This window comes from Myodes glareolus, chromosome 27 (genome assembly GCF_982192425.1).
Source record: "Myodes glareolus chromosome 27, mMyoGla1.1, whole genome shotgun sequence".
In the NCBI taxonomy this organism is placed as follows: Eukaryota; Metazoa; Chordata; class Mammalia; order Rodentia; family Cricetidae; genus Myodes; species Myodes glareolus.
In genome coordinates this window covers 34,052,384-34,067,738 of record NC_142052.1, presented here as the reverse complement: position 1 = coordinate 34,067,738, position 15,355 = coordinate 34,052,384, and the positions used below count along the sequence as shown (strand labels likewise).

At 43.6% G+C, this 15,355-nt stretch overlaps 1 long non-coding RNA gene across 2 annotated transcripts; it reads left to right on the top strand.

Annotated features, from left to right (window-relative positions):
- The first annotated feature begins 2,572 nt into the window (after positions 1–2,572).
- Positions 2,573–10,715, top strand: LOC125414186 (uncharacterized). 2 transcript variants are annotated; one of them, XR_007236173.3, is made up of 3 exons: positions 2,573–2,834; positions 6,297–6,931; positions 9,994–10,715. It is a non-coding gene; the product is annotated as an uncharacterized LOC125414186 (long non-coding RNA). The 2 variants fall into 2 exon arrangements; XR_007236172.3 differs by lacking the exon at positions 6,297–6,931.
- The last annotated feature ends 4,640 nt before the right edge of the window (positions 10,716–15,355 follow it).

The following is a 15,355-nucleotide window of genomic DNA, read 5'->3' as shown; positions in this document are numbered from 1 at the left end:
CTGCCTTTATAAGTTTTTTTTTGTTTTTTTTTCCTTGCAGCTTTTAATATCCTTTCTTTCTTTCTTTCTTTCTTTCTTTCTTTCTTTCTTTCTTTCTTTCTTTTTTTTTTTTTTTGGTCTGAGTAGTGTTTTGATTATGATGTGGTGAGAGATATTTCTTTTCTGATCCAATCTATTTGGTGTTCTATATGCTTCTTGTACCTTGATAGGAAGTCTTCTCCTTCTTTAGTTTAGGAAATTTTTCATCTGATATTCTGCTGAAAATAGTTTTTAGACCTTTGAGCTGGGATTCTTCTCTTTTCTCTATTCCTATTTTTCTTAGGTTTGTTTTTCTATAGTGCCCCAGATTTCCTGTGTGTTTTGTGTCAGGAATTTTTTAGATTTAGATTTTTTTTTTGATTGATTTATCTCTCTTCAGTGTCTGAAATCTCTTTTCCATGTCACACATTCTCTTGGTGAAGTTTGCCTCTGTCGTTCCTGTTCAAATTTTCTAGATTTTTCACTTCCAGAATCCCCTCAGTTTGTGTCTTCTTATTGCTTCTAGTTCCGTTTTCCGGTCTTGAACAGTTTTATTCATTTCCTTGAACTGTTTGTTTTTTTTCTCTTGACTTTCTTTAATGGATTTATTCATTTCCTCCAATTGTTTGGATTTTTCTGGATTTCTTTAAGTGGTATGTTCTCTTCCTCTTAAGGACTCCTGTCATCTTCGTATAGCCGGTTTTAAGAAATTTTTCTTGTGCTTCACCTATTTGGAAATATTCCGGGCCTGCTTTTGTGAAATAACTGGGCTCTAGTAGAGACGTATTGTCCTGGCTATTATTACTTGTGTGCTTTTGCTGGTGTGCAGGCATTGGGGTTTAGGGCATTTGTTAGTCTAGAAACTGATTTGTGGGTCTGTCTTTTCGGGTGGGTCTTTGGCTTCTTTGTTTCTGTTTCCTCTCTGGATTTTCACAGTGTGATGACTGGGGATTGCCTTTTTCCTCTGGCCAGCTCAGCTAGTGTGTTCACAGCGAATGCCTGCTGGCATTAGATGCTAGGATGCAGTGGAGAACCAGGGGAGGATCCAGGACAGGACGGTGCCCAGGGGGTGGGCTGCAGCTGCTTTTCTGTGGCAGGGCTAGGGAGGCCGACCTTGAGGGATTAGATTTGGGGAAACGTGTGAAGCTGGACGCTTACTTCCTTATTCACTGACATCTCAAATTGATTTCTCGAGCAAATCTGACTTCCAGAGGGAGAGAAGCAGAAAGAGAACTGTTCTTTCTGTTGGGTGCCATATTGACATGTGGGTATCTGCTGATTTTGATATTATTCCTCACGGTGCACAGCTGCATCTAAATATTTATTAAGCAACTCTCATGTATTGGCCTAACGGAGAGTCATACTCAGCCTTCCCCTTAGGTTCTGCCGCAGGTGATTTCAGCACCACTTACCCAGAGAGTAAAAACCTAAGTTGTCTATAGCAAGCCCTACTCATCCCTCGGACTCACTCCATATCCTCCTTTGATGATTTGATCGCAAGTATTTCCTTGATGCACTGCCTCGCCTGCATTCCCGTTGCTTTTCCTCCGATCCAGGTTTCTGCTACCACCTAAGCCAACGGAAGCACCTAACTGGAAATTCGGCCTCTTCCTATTCTTCACCTCTCCAATCTCCACGCTATGGGGCAGTAATTCCGTTACTTACTTCATAGAATTATGTCTTTCAAATGGTGTATATTGCTGTTGAGGATACAGCTAAATCCGCTTCTTGTGAAATGTGAACTCTATCATTTAGCTTCTGGGCCTTCCCTGGCCCATGACCCTGATCCCACTTCATCTCATTGTACCCTCCGTCCGTGTCTAACAACTGACAAATGCTGAATCTGCCGTAGTCGTTCACATAGCCTGGAAAAATTCAGTTCCTCAGTCCTGACTCAGTCAAACAACTTCACTCGTGAACATTCTCTTGGTCAGCTTCAAGGAAGACGGAGCTTCATCCTGTTCTCACCCCTTTTACTACATTTGTCTCGAGGCGTGAAAGGACTGTCCTCCTTTCTTACTGGGCTGAAGAGGCCCACAGGGCAGGACTCTGCTTCCCTACCTCGGTGTCCTATATACCTAGCAGGTCACCTCGATCAATAGCAGGTGGTCCATGGGTTAGAAAGTGAAACTTAACTGTATGTCCTAATTTCTTTTTTTGAAATTTTTTTTATTAATTTTTCTTTGTTTGTTATGTGTGTGTGTGTGTGTGTGTGTGTGTGTGTGTGTTTTGCCTGTGTGCAGGTCTGTGCATCACTTGTGTTCTGGTACCCAAGGAGTCTAGAAGAAAACACTGTACCCCCTGGGACTAGAGTTTCTGACAGTTGTGACAAACACGTGGGTGCTGAGAATTGAACCTAGGCCTCTGGAAGAGCAGTCAGTGCTCGTAACTCCTGAGATACCTCTCCAAACCCCTAGTTTTTCTTTTTATACTCTTCTTTTTCTTTTTTTTAATCAGTTTTTTCTTAAACAGAAAAAGAAAGGTTGAGGGAGATTCGTTTGAATTTCCACATCTCCCGTGAGGTTTCGAAAGACTCTAGAATAAGAAAGGCAAAGCAATCTACTTTAAAGCATTGACTTTGGAGAATAAAATGCTTGCAAGGTTCACAGCTTAAAGGAAGTGGTAAGAGCCATCTGGTGTTATTTTTGCCTTGTTGTTTCATCAAGAACTATGCCTGTTACCAAATGCCCAGAGCCGAGGAGTTAGCCACTGTCGAGAGAGAGAGCGGCAACCGTGAGTGTGGTTCCGAATCCTCAAGGACTCGCTGGCGATGGCTGACTCAGCAGAGCGCCGGAGAGCGCCGGGGGCTGTCCCAGGTAGTGTGAAGGTTCTGGAATTGGTGCCATGGATGCTTTCTTACCTAGAAGTTGTATAGTCACAGGAAAATACTGACTCTTTCTGCCTCGCTTTTCACGTTGGAAAGAGCTCGGGATAGTTTTCACGCGACAGCTGTTAACAATTACAGAGAAAGCGTTTTAAAGTGACTCCAGCCAGAAGAGTTCTTGTGTGTCTGAAATGATAACTTTCCTGTTGACAGCCTCTTCCTCTGCTGCCTTCTGCTGTGACTGTTTTGTCATTGGTTGCGTTTATTTCTCGGGCAGGCACCACACCTAGCCCACTCTGATCACGTGTCCCTTTCCGGCTAGCTAGAGGCTCCACCAAGTCCGGCTCAGACTGACCTTTGGCCTCAGCCATTAACTTGCTTGACACCAACCCTGCAGCGTGTAGGACATCAAGTGGTCCTCAGAAATGAGAGACTAGTTCTCAAAAGCTGCTGTCCACTTTCAGATTTCCCTCGATGCTTTGGGAATAAATTGTCTGGCTACTCGGTTCACTCCTGTGGAGGCTTGCTCTGTTTTATTATTCTAGAAATGAAAAACATTAATAAAAATGTTTAGGGACCCTGTGTATTGGGGGTTATGGTGAGCACATCTATATAGACTAATTGAATTGAACTTCGTTAGAATTCAAATCCTAACTGTCTTTAGGTGTAGAGACGCACGTGGTACTTAGTCACGAAGACTGTCAGTGGCAGGACAGGGGTGTGGAGCTGCCAGACCTTCTGTGAGCTCATAGTGAACTGTGAGCTCATAGTGAACTATGAGCTCGTAGTGAGCTGCAGGAAACGGGATCAGTGTGAGGTGTGGCCGCCAACCACATCCCACCTTTGCCCCTGTCTCGGCTCTCAGCGCTCAGTTTTGGCACACTACCTGAAAACGCCGTCTACACAGCTGTTCTGAGACGGATCGACTTGTCCTCGGCTTGCCTTTTCCTTCCACCCTTGTTGGTTTGTTTGTTTGCTTGTTTAACTGCTTCAACTGTTTTTGTGCCTTCCTGGAAGGAAGGAAAATCCATCTGTGTCACAGCGTTAAGGAGCAGAAGTTACTCGGCTCTAGGTTTTGTTGCTTCCTCTACAAGTTGGCAGTCTTTCTTTCTTTCTTTCTTTCTTTCTTTCTTTCTCTCTCTCTCTTTCCTTTTCCCTTCCTTCCTTTCTCTCTCTCTCCTTCTTCCTTCCTTTTTTCTTTATTTTATGTGTATGGATGTTTTGCCTGCCTGTGTGTCTGTACACTACATCTATTCATCACGCCCTGAGAGATTAGAAGATTAGAAATTGCTGTCGAATGCCCTGGAACTGGAGTTACAGACTACTGTGAGCTGTCAGTTGAGTCCTGGAACTTGAACCCAGGTCTACTGGAAGAGCAGTCAATGCTCATAACTCTGCTGGGCCACCTCTTCAGTCCCAAGGAACTTTTTTTACATTATTTTTTTTACATTATTATAAGTGACTGGGAGTGACTGCCTAAGGCTGCTTCCTCACCGTGAGTGAGTGAATGTGTGTGTGTGTGTATGTATTTCAAGATAGGGTTTCTCTGTAGCTTTGGAGCCTATCCTAGAATTCTCTCTGTAGACCAGACTGGTCTCAAACTCACAGAGATCCACCTGTCTCTGCCTCCTGAGTGCTGGGATTAAAAGCATGCGCCACCACCGCCCGACCAGATATTAATTTTTAAACATAATTGAGAGTCAACTATATTATTATTTTGATGAGTTAAATATCCTAGATTATTTATTTTTCTTTCCACCATTCGTTTAGCATAGAAGTAATAAAAGTAAAAGGACAGCAAGAAACATTTCTGGAAAAGAGATAAGATTATAAGATTGTTTCATCTGTCATCTATCTATCTATCTATTGATCATCTATCTATCTATCTATCTATCTATCTATCTATCTATCTATCATCTGTCTGTCTGTCTGTCTGTCTATCTACCTATCTATCTATCATTTATTTTTGAGGCAGGGTCTCTTGATGTAGCTGTCCGTCCTGTAGCTTGATGTGTAGACCAGGCTGGCCTTGAACTCACAGAGATCCTCCTGTCTCTGCCTGCTGAGTGCTGAGATCAATGGCATGTGCTTCCTTGCCCAGCCTAAAGCTGGTTTTAATCCTTGGTACAAGCATTAACTAATTTAGAGCTGGTCTACTGGGCTTGTCTCAGAAACTTGAAGGTGATTGCTGTGGCAGCCTGGTATGAAGGAGGCAGGACTGCCCGACTGTGTGTCCCAGGATGCTTGAGCCTCTTCAGTCTGTCTGCGTTTTGTTGCGGATGCCTCTCTGAACACGGATCCATTCCTATTGTGAAGAACTAAGACTGATCCAAGCAAAGGTTCTCCTTTTGGTTGCCTGAGGTCTCCTATCTCGGCTGTCTCCTCCTGTAGGCCTTTGTTTTGCTGCAGGCTCTCCTCTCATAAGGCAAGGAATCTGGCCAGTATTTTTGTAAAAGCAATTGTTTCCTTGTGTTAAAGACTGTAGGCCTGGAAAACTCAGCTTGCCGTGTAAGATAGCCAATCTTGGTGCTGGGCTGACCGCATTCCACACAGGTCATTGTTGCGCTCAACACAGCTGAACTCCCGTTGTTGGGCAACCCGATGCATGAGTTCGCATAAGTATCTCTTATCACCATGACTCAGCATATATCAGAGAGCGTGCATCTTGCAGGGCTAAAAGGAAGTGGTCGGGCTTGTAATAATAGCTAGAAGGGAATCAAAGAATGTGTATTCTGTCTATCACAATTCACAGGCCTTGATTATTATGGATATGCTAACTTTTAAACCTTAGCACAATAATAAGATCAATACTGGGAAGATAGTAAATGACATGTAGAAAGATCTAGGTGTATGAATTTGCTCAAAATAATTTATTATAGTAATTAAATTTTTTCACATAGGAAATCAGTCTATTACTGAATAAGAGGAAATAAGGAACTTTAGCGTAGTATTGATATTTCTTTATATTAATAACAGTGAGCAGAATTTGACTCTCCTAGGTTTACAGAAACATTGTGGGTTTTTGTAAGCTGAGCAAAATACGCAGTATCAAGCTACTCCAAATTCTTAGACTAAAATATAAGGCAAAGTTGAGACTCCGGGTGTCGTCTTTCTTGGCAGACTGTGCGTTTCCACGCAGTCACACGACTGATCTTGCTTGCCCAGCAAACTCCCGTTTAAGAGTTCTTTGTTCAAATGTTTACTTAAATGACTGAAACCGTTAGAAGATTTTTATTTCTGTATTTCCTGGGGGGAAATGTTAAAAGGTCGCAGCATTTTCGAATGTTTTAAATATTTCCCCAGAGTCACCATTTAGCATTAATCCAAGAAAAACTATGAAAACCAACATAACTCCAGGACTGAGATAACACACTAATTATATCCTCTTGGAAGATAAACATTAAAAACCTAAGTAGACTTCAAACTCCCACTTGAATTATTACAATCTTTGTAGGATGCAGATTTCCCCTTGCCTGTGCTGACGGGGCATAAGATGTCTTCACACTGGACTCTGTCTTCAACCTCTGGAAGTACTTCCCACCCGGGTCCTGTAGCAGCCCTCCTGCTCCTGGTGCAGCTAGAGCCGGAATTCCAGGGCCATAAGACTGCGCTTCGTGGAAGGAAAAGCTGACGCTGCCGTTTTTCTTTGTATGGTGGCATTTCGGCTGCTTGGGAAAGCAGACTTCTCAAGGCTGGCTCAGGCTCGGTTGCCACAAATCCCTTCCTTCACTGGGGAGGCTTGTGTGCTGGAGCAACTCCGGGGAAAAGACACACTCAATGTTTGCTGTGTTTTCTCTTTTGGTGAAAGACGTGGGAATTTACAAGAGAGAAGCTACTTATTAGAGCGGAAAGGGCCGAGTGAGCCCAAGGACAGCTGGAGAGCTCCCGGGGACGGGAGAAGGGGGAGGGGAAAGACTAAAATGACGCCTTAAATATGGAGGAGACAGGCGAGGGGATTAGGGGTCATCCACGGGGTAAAGGTTAACATTCCTACGTGGAAGTTGAGATTGTCCACCTCTCTGAGGTGGACGAGGAGGAGCAAACACGGCTGGGCAAGGAACATTTGCACAATACTCTCGTCTCCACAAGGTACGCTGAGCGGATTGTTCCAAACTGCATTTTCCATAGGTTACATTGTATGCCATAAATATGTGCGATTATGACTAAGCTCATTTTTCTTGTTAGCTTTCTTTGTAATATTTTTGTTGAAATAATTTATTGATGTATTTCGATGATAGTTACCCCCTTCCCCATCTCCTCCCAGATCCTCCTCACCTCCCCCCATGGCCTTTCTTTCTTTAGACAACAAACCAACCAGAATAAAAAGAAAAGAAAAAAACAGGAAACACACACAAAATGAAAACCCATAAAAACACAAAACTGAAAATCACAAAATACAAGCCAAAGCCCAATGGGACAAAAAGAAAAAAAAAAAGCACCTGAACAAATCAACGAGACAAAAATTATACAAAAATACCATTGTGTTCATTTTGTGTCGGCTTTCTGCTGCTGGGCACAGGGCTACCCTTGAAGGGTGTTTTGCAACCCAGGGAGACTCTGTTGGAGAAGACTGTTTTCCTCTGTAATCAATGGCAGGTATAGGGATGGGAGCTTATGTCCATGTCCCCCTCTCAGCCCGGGGACCCCGGCAGCTTGAGCCTGTGTGACGACGCCACACGCTCCATGAGTTTATGTGTGTGCCAGTCCTGAGGTGTCTGGAAGATGCTGACTGAATTCATCTTCTGAAAACAGTTTCATTGGGCGGTGGTGGTTCACGTCTTACACCTTTAATCCCAGCACTCAGGAGGCAGAGGCAGGTGGATCTCTGTGAGTTCAAGGTCAGCCTGGCGTGCAAAGTGAGTTCCAGGACAACCAGAGTGAGTTACACAGAGAAACCCATCTCGAAAGCTTGGCTTCGGCTTCTCTGTCCCAGAAACACATTTCCTCAGTTCACAGGAGAAGAAGGACCCCATGCCTTAAAAGGGGCAATGGGTGGATCTATTCTCCAAAATACAGAATTATCAATACATAACATATCCAGGCTAAATATTTAGAATAAAAAATGAAGTCACAACAAACCACCATAATTACTTTTGCTAAGAATACATTTTGATAAAAACTCATGTGGACTCTGCTAGTGGGGATCCTCCCCAGGTTTTGTAAAGAATCCTTGCAAGAAAGGAGGTTAAAGCCAAAAACTTTATTAGCCTCATGATAAATCTGAGTCTCTGTCACATTAGGGCAAAGGTCTTGCCACTTTCCCAGTTCAGAGAGCCTCTCGTGGAAGCAGAGGGAAGAAGGCGCTACCTGCCCCCACAATGCTGCCCAATGTTTGCGATGTACTCAGAATAACTGAATATTACTATATGTAGAACAATACGAGGTTGGAACGTTCTCCCCATAGATTGTACAATAGGAGACTGTGCATTGTACGATAGGAGAAATTTATCTCAGTCAATAGTCAAAGTTATCTAAACCTTCAATGACTCTATGTATTTTTATCTTCTGAAGCTCGTTAGAATTTTGTTTTTGCAATTACTACAAAATATTACAGTTCGTTTTCTTTGAACAACTTCTTTAGTACTTCATAACCCGTATCTGAGACAATCTGATTATAATCGCCATTTTCCTGTGGTCCCGGTTGTAGCTGATCTTTTGCAGAAGAAAGGATCACAGTCTTACAGGTCCTCTCGCTGTGCAGTTCAATTTTCTCATTACCCTCATCTGTCATTTAGTTGTCCAGGGCCAATCGTAGCCTTCTTCCAGCTTGAAAGCACTTCTAAATTTTTCTTAATAGCACAGAGGAGCTTTGACTCAGATAACCCAGGACGCAGAAAAAAATTGGAGCAGTCAGCAAAGGCATGCTGTTAGGAAGAGTGGATGGATGTAGTAGATAGGAAATGAAAGAAAATGAGGCTACAACACGGCAGGAAAGGATACACAACAGAAAACACTGGTAATTGGCAAGATCAGAGGGTTGTGACCATAGGTGGAAAATAGGAAGTTGGCGTCAGGTTGATCTAATGGAGGCTGATCTCTACCTTGTAGCAAGCTCCCAGGGTTTGTTATTTACTAGGTGGCCAATGTTGGCTGAGAGGGTCAGCTGATCAGCCAGATAGAACCAGAAAGGTAGCGTCAGAATGTGGGCATCAGCCCTGACTGCTCATCATAACTGGCTGGAGAGTGCTAGAACCTTTAAAGCCTGGGTCTCCCAGGACTTTTAAGCCTGAGTCTGTAGGGGGCAGAGGCCCTGGTGAATTCAAAAACTCAACAGGTGGTTTTTGGGTGCCGATGAACTTGCGGACTGTGGGTTGGAACAGCTGTTGGCATCTAAAGAAGCTGCTGTCCTTCTAGAGGGCAACATCCCCCGTCCCATTCATTCTTCATTCAAAAATCAGAATATTGGAGTCAAAGATCTGTGTGACAGCGGTTTTGAAAATCCCCTTAGTGTTTCTAGTGTAAACCATTTTAGGAGGTGCTGAACTGGGTGATTGTTTTCTATGATCAACTTCACTGGAGGGTAGCTGGGTTACTCCTAGTCACTTGGCTAGCTAATACCAGAATCCTTTGACAAATCTTTTTCCTTTCTTCCTAATGGACAATGTTGGCTCTTAAATTAAAACCCTTATAATAAAATGGAAAACACTAGAAGGGATCTAACCTAATTCGTAAAGTCCCCCAAACAGAGGGACAAGGTGAGTGGGAAGTTGTTACAGAACTGTCCCGCCAGCAGTAAGAGACTCACAAGGCACAGCAAAGTTGACCAGAGAGCCATTTAATTGAGCAACGAAATGCTGATGCTAAGCCCAATGCTTCAGTTAGCAGTTTTAAGAATTCTTCAAGCAAAGAGGCAGCTATTGGGTAAGAGTTGTTTGTTTAAGAGGGCTAGAACGGTGGGGGGTCTGTAAGTTTGAACCGGCATATGGGCTGCCTAAGGTCATACACTAAACTCTCAAAGGAAATTTCGCAATGACTACTTAGTTCCTCTAGCACGCGACTGTCACGTGTTTTCACATTCCCTGAGTTAATACCTGAACTAACCCCTTGCAGAAGAAAGCAAAAGCAGTTCTCTTTTGCTGGGTAAAATTAACGGCACGTGATAAATTCTGATCCTTACACGGTTCCTTGTGTCTTCCTGTGCTTCATTTCAGGAGACCATCAGAAATGTGGGAAGAAAAGTGGCGGCTGCGTAGAGTCCCCGTATTCTGATGATCACTTGCCCACTGTTGTTTCCATCTGTTTCCTGGTCCTCCCATCTTTGCTGGAGGCCATAGTAAACAAACTGACTGGCCTAAGCCAACTTAAAGGATAAGATCATCAACCTGGGTATCAGAAGTCTCCAGGGGCTAAAATGAACGGCCAGATCCTCAGCCCAGCGGGAGAACTCAGAAGTCTGCACAGTTGGACAAGATGCAGAAAAGAAAGATACCTTCCTTCTGGCTCATAAAGGGCCACTATTAGAAATATTTCTATATGTAAGGTTCACAGACAATCCACAGGCTTCTGGTACTACAGTTCCCTAGGAGTCATTTATAAAACATCTGTGCTTTGCCTACATTTTTTTCCCCCGGAGAAAGGCAATCCATCATTTTTGTTAAGTGCTCAGAATGAGAAGAACCACACGGTATTTAAAAGCTATAGCTAAGGAAAGAAAAAAGTGACCAGGGTCAGTTTGAATCGCAATGTGAGGAAGACATTTCTCACATTTAGAGCTGCCCCCAAATGGAATGAGCCACCATGAGAGGTTTCAAACATCCAAACCGAATACCACACAAGGAACTCAAGCATCAGACGGGTGCCCCAAATATGTTTCCATGTTTCTGTAAGGCAAATCGCTGTGTATAAGGAGAAAATATATGTGTAGTTAATGTGAGTGCTGATGAGGTTAGGAACCCTAATTCCCCAAAGCCGTAATGATGACCAGAATTGTGGATAGTGAGGAGGAACTTCTCTGGGTGGCTCTTGTTTGTGGACTGTGCAGTCTCATCCTAAAAGAACACTTTCTATGCGAGAACATTATCGTGCTGTTTGGTACCAGACAGCATGGAGAAGCTGGTAGAGGACCGTAGGTGGGAATATAGTGGTTAAAATGCCCGTCTTAACTGGAATGGGCATGAACTGAAAAGGTTCTTGGGGGGGCACACATTTGGGATCCCAACACTTAGAAAGCTGTGTAAGACCAGGCTGGGCTTCATACACCTTGTTTAAATAAACAAAAGAAGCTGAAAGGAAAAAAAAAATACAGAGTTAACTACCAAGCTGATTTAATTCCACTCTGGTTTCCCTATTCACTAGTCTTGTGTGACCTTGAGGTTATGGCTACCCGATTTTGCATTCATAAAATGCCACAGACATAAAAAATCATATGAATAGCTAAAAACTGGGCCAGGTGTGGTGATGCACACTTTTCCTTCTAAGAGAAACCCTGTGAGGTCAGGGATAGACTGATCTACAGGGATGCATAGGGAGAACCTGTCTTAAAATAGGAAAGTCAAACGTCAAATGATCATTGGTATTTATAGTATTCAGCTAAAGATATTTGATTTCTGAAACTGTTATTCATTTGCTGTTCAATACAGGAAAAACTCTTTTTCTTGATGCAGGCTTCACATATATAGGTGGTAGACATATACTGAGCCTCATTCAAAATCGCTCTTAGCAGTTAAGGTAACTCAAGAGCATCCTCAAAGGCCTTGCATAGGAAGAAGCGCTCAACAGTGATTTTACAAATTTCAGCATTTATTAGCATAATCATTCTTGGGTTGGGAGTGACGGCGTCGTGTAGGTTTGGAAATCCTCTGTTTAGTATATATTTCATCACTCAGTTTTGGTAGAGTTCTACGCGTTTCCAGTCTGTGGTGTCTAATTTCTACCTCATGGTTGATTCTCATTTAGAATGTTTGAGAGATCTTAGACATCACTAAGCTCCAGCGGTCTAGGCGGCGTTTATTGATATTTTAGAAGTCGTTTGTGTTTCTTTCCGTGGGGACATTTGTTTTAGCCTTCTCTCCACAAATTAGTTCGGAGGTAACAGAAGGGAAAGTTTTACCTCACAGATTGCAGCTCCATTTTCCTTCCGTTCTCACTGAAATCAAGCTTTTCCTTGCCGGTCTTCAATATAGGCATCTTTTGTGCCTGTAGATTTCAAACTGGTCCTGATTTGTTCCCGCGTTAAGAATGGGGATTCCTCAGCTAGAGTGCGTGGCAGTAGACAGCAGGGACACCTGCTCATGGCTGACCCCATCCCCACCCCTCACCTCCGTGTTGGAATACTGGCCACCTGGTGGGGGTGGGTCACCTGCTCATATCTGACTCTATCATGCTGGAATGCTTTTGAACAGAGAAGATAATTGGCTAGGGAAGTCTGCCACTCTTTGTAATCTATTCTAAAGCTTTCTTATTGCCTTCAAATGCAGCACACACACACACACACACACACACACACACACACACACACGCAGGCAGACACACACACTTCATGTGTAAGAATGAAGAATGCTGAAGTCCTTAATTACTAACTGGTGAAATGTCATGAAAAGTAATAGGTTTCTGTTTTTCCATTGGACTTTGCATTCTAAATTAGTAGCATGGGCAAACACATCAATAAAGGCTGCTGGTTTGGACGGCGGTGTTTTTCAAGTTCGTCATAATTGGCTTGGACCAGTGTATCCATTTGCTTTTTACAACGCACACCGATGTTCTTCGCCTGCTCTTTACAGCACGCACTAGTAGCCCGCCCAAACACTTGAGGCTTAAAAGAACTGCTTTCAAGCTCCTTGAAGTACTTTGTAAACAACTACCCAAGTGCTAATTATGAGTTGCTCTTGGGTTCCTCATTAAGTCTTCTCTCCAGATAGCACAGGCTTAATCAGACAACTCCAGGCTTCCACTGGAGGATCTTGTTCTTGTTTGGGAAGAAACCTTTCGCCCAGCATTTGACTTCTGGCTGGATTTCTAGCTCTAAGTCTTGTTTTCCTCACCTGCCACGTTCTGCTCAGAGGCTGCTTTGTTGTTCCTGTATTGGTGAACTAGCCCAGACTGGTTCACAGATGGTAGATTTCCCTAAGGAATGTTAACTGCTGGGCTGTTGGGTCTCTGCTTTCTGTCTGTTAGACGGGGTTAAAAGGACCAGAAAGTGCCTTCAGGACACCCCGCGTAAGTCACAGTAGCCAGAAGCTATGCTTGAAGGAAGCCACAGCCCTGAAGCCCCCTCTTTCCTGCTCAGTGCCATGCATGCTGGCCCTCTGCTTTTTCTGCTGCGCAGAACTTCCCTTTCAGAAATGTTCTTACTAGACAAGAGTGCTGTTTAAACATTTCCTTCCCCAAACCTGAAGAATAATAGAGAGGCAGTTTCTTGTCCTGTATTTGACTTCAGTCAAACTTTTAAATATAAATTCATTTTTCACTGCAAATGCACTTTGAGTTTAAGAATAAGTCTAACTGGGCGATGGTAGCTCACGCCTTTAATCCCAGCACTCGGGAGGCAGAGGCAGGTGGATCTCTGTGAGTAAGAGGCTAGCCTGGTCTACAGAGCTAGTTCCAGGACAGCTAGGGCTTTTACACAAAGAAACCCTGTCTCAAACAAACAAACAAACAGAATAAATCCAATCTTCTTTGAGGCAATGATAAAGTTTGGAAGGTAAAATCACCCTCACTCCTTTTGTACCTGAAAGTTCAGCTATCTGATGAATCTCCATGGGGGCTCTCCAGAAACGAGACACATTCTGGAAAGACAGACACTGGGGGAAAGATTCAGCCAAACTGTGCACGAAGCAATGAGGCCTTTACGGGCATGTTCATGCACGAGACTATGACTTCTCGCAGCTGACAGACGGGAGGCGGCGGGCCCTCGAGAGTGCCATATGACAGCGCTTTTGCTGAGCTTCCAGAAGACCCACACAGACCTTCTTCTTAGGAGAAGAAATCTAAGCAGAAAGCAAGAGGCTTCCCAAGCAGAAGTAGAAGCAGAGAGGATTTATTACACTTGGTGGTGTGTCTTCGCTAAAAGCGTAGTACTAATAGCTTGGTAGCTTGGCCGAGAGAACTGTAAGCATCAGGCCGTCTTATAGTAGGAGCAGAATTAGTGAAGACTTCAAAAACTGCAATTTTAGAGGGGTTGTTGCTTTCCTTAGGCGAGTCATTCTGAAATACACAGTAGGGAAAGTTAAGGACACTTGTCTTACGGTAAAATGCATGCCAATAGATAATAAATAATGAATCATATTTAAAATTCAAAGGACAGTGGCGTGTGTGTGTGTGTGTGTGTGTGTGTGTGTGTGTGTGTGTGATTTTTCAAGGCAGGGTTTCTCTGTGTAATAGTCCTGGCTGGCTGTCCTGGCATCTGCTTTTGTTCAAGCTAGGCTTGAACTCACAAAGATCTGCCTGTCTCTGTCTTCTGGTGCTGAGATTAAAGGTGTGCTCCCCCACTGACCAACTGACAGGGAATAATTTAAGAGATGTCCACCTGTTGAGGGGAGGCTTTTTGTTCATTTCCTGGCTGCCCAGACTCCCAAAATAATCACACAGAAATCTGTATTAATTACAATACTGTTTGGCCTTAGCTTAAGTGTATTTCTGGCTAACTCGTATCTTAAATTAACCCATTTTTATTAATTTCTGTATCACCACGTGGCTGTGGCTTACTGGCAAGTTTCCAGTGCATCTATCTCTGGTGCTGTGTGGCTTCTCTTGACTCTGCCCTCTTTCTCCCAGCATTCAGTTTAGTTTTCCCACAAGCCATAGCAGCTTCTTTATTCATTAACCAATAAAAGCAACACATACACAGAAGGACCTCCCACACCATCCATCTGACGGAGATTAGTAAAGTATAAACAGTAAGATTTTTGTTTGTTTTCATAACTGCACTTTATTTTAGTTTTTCTAAACAATGCTTTGAAACAGATGCTTTTGGGCAGAGGATTCTGATCTTCTGACCAGTGGCTTCTAGGTTGGAACCTGCTGGCCTGGGTATCATCCTTCCAAGGTGGCTATTTTGTGCTGGAATGTTAGCCTTGGCAGTGGTCGATACTGTTCAGGGAGACACTTTCAATAGAACACGCTTAGTAGCTGCTGAACTTCATTCTTGATGTCTCTGTTCCTCATTGCCTAATTTTCCGAACTTAAAATGAGTGAACTCTGTCATCACACCTTTCTTTCCCCAGGGTTCGGTCTTCTTGACCTATACTGTTGCCAGCTTGGCCAGGCACCATTTGCCAGCTTGCATGTTTCTGCAGGTGCTGTGGAGACGTCTGAAGACAGCATCAGAACCACATGCCTTTGAGAAGCATGGCCTGACTCCTCACCCGGTGCAGGATTTAGGCGCCAAAACCACACTCTAGTCAGCAAAGTCTGCAGTTTTTACCAGCTTCCCTAAAAAACGCCCTGAGAGAGAGTCATCCACTACAGACCACCCAGCGACCTCCCGTGGAGGGCACTGGGACCAGAGGCTGCTTTGAACAGCTTTAATTATTGCCTCTCAGCTGTGTGGCAAACCCTTCACGAGTTTTGAGAAGT